The sequence below is a fragment of the Otolemur garnettii genome, unplaced genomic scaffold (assembly GCF_000181295.1).
Source record: "Otolemur garnettii isolate 467f Iridium unplaced genomic scaffold, OtoGar3 scaffold00007, whole genome shotgun sequence".
Lineage (NCBI taxonomy): Eukaryota > Metazoa > Chordata > Mammalia > Primates > Galagidae > Otolemur > Otolemur garnettii.
The window spans coordinates 9,967,424-9,968,636 of NW_003852402.1; the positions used below are offsets into that span (position 1 = coordinate 9,967,424).

Genomic DNA, 1,213 nt, shown 5'->3' on the forward strand with positions numbered 1-1,213 from the left:
AGCTGTGATGCCACAGCACTCTACCCAGGGGGACAGCTTGAGGCTCTGTCTCAAAAAAAAGAAAGAAAGAAAGATAAAAGGACTATGGAGGGGACCTGGAGAGGGTTTGAGGGAGGGGAAAGAATATTGTTATTGCCACCAGGAAGCTCTAGCTGTTGAGTCTGCCACCAGATGCTGCACCTATTCAGAGGCTACCCGTGGGCAACTTGTATCTCAGAGCCAGAGATGTGTATGTGTTCCCGGGGGTGGGGAGCAGGACATGCCTGGCTGACCCCATTTCACCTGCCACCTACTATCTTTCCCACTGACTTGCTGGAAGACGCTGGACAAAGATGTCACTTGTCTAAGCTTCAATGTCATCATCTTATAGCAGGTGAGATTAGCTGGCATGGTGGCTCATGCCTGTAATCCTAACATTCTGGGAGGCCGAGCCAGATGGATTGCTTCAGCTCAGGAGTTCAAAACCAGCCTGAGCATGAGCAAGACTCTGTTTCTATTAAAAGTAGAAAGAAAAGGGGGCAGCGCCGCCATCTACTGCAGAGGTTCTTTCTTCTCTGGTTTCTCGAATCCCAGACCGGGGCTTGTGTCCCACAAGACATGATGATGAAGGCAGTGGGCGTGTTGAAGGGTGACGGGGTGCAGTGCAGGGCACCATCCACTTCAAGCAGCCGGGAAATGGACCAGTTATGGTAAAGGGACGCATTACAGGACTGGCTGAAGGTGATCACGGATTCCATGTCCATCAGTTTAGAGATAATACACAAGGCTGTACCAGTGCAGGTCCTCACTTTAATCCTCAATCCAAAAAACATGGTGGGCCAAGGGATGAAGAGAGACATGTTGGAGATCTGGGCAATGTGACTGCCGCCAAAAATGGTGAGGCCATTGTGTCTATTGAAGATTCTATGATCTCACTCTCAGGAGAACATTCCATCATTGGCCGCACAATGGTGGACCACGAAAAACCAGATGACTTGGGCAAAGGTGGAAATGAAGAAAGTACAAAGAAGGGAAATGCTGGAAGTTGATTTGCTAGTAGTGTAATTGGGCCATTCAGTAAAGATTACCAAGGATGTGGTCTGAGTCCTAGTAATTCATGTTATCCTGCTAGTTGTAGAAATGTAACTTGATAAACATTTAACACTGTAATCTTAAGAGTGTAATTGTGTGACTTTTTAAAAATTGCTTTAAGTACCTGTAAAGAGAGCTGATT

The 1,213-nt window shown here is 47.0% G+C and overlaps 1 pseudogene; it reads left to right on the plus strand.

Moving 5' to 3' along the window:
• Nucleotides 1-597: 597 nt before the first annotated feature.
• LOC100952787 lies at nucleotides 598-1,028 on the plus strand (annotated as a pseudogene).
• Nucleotides 1,029-1,213: the final 185 nt, after the last annotated feature.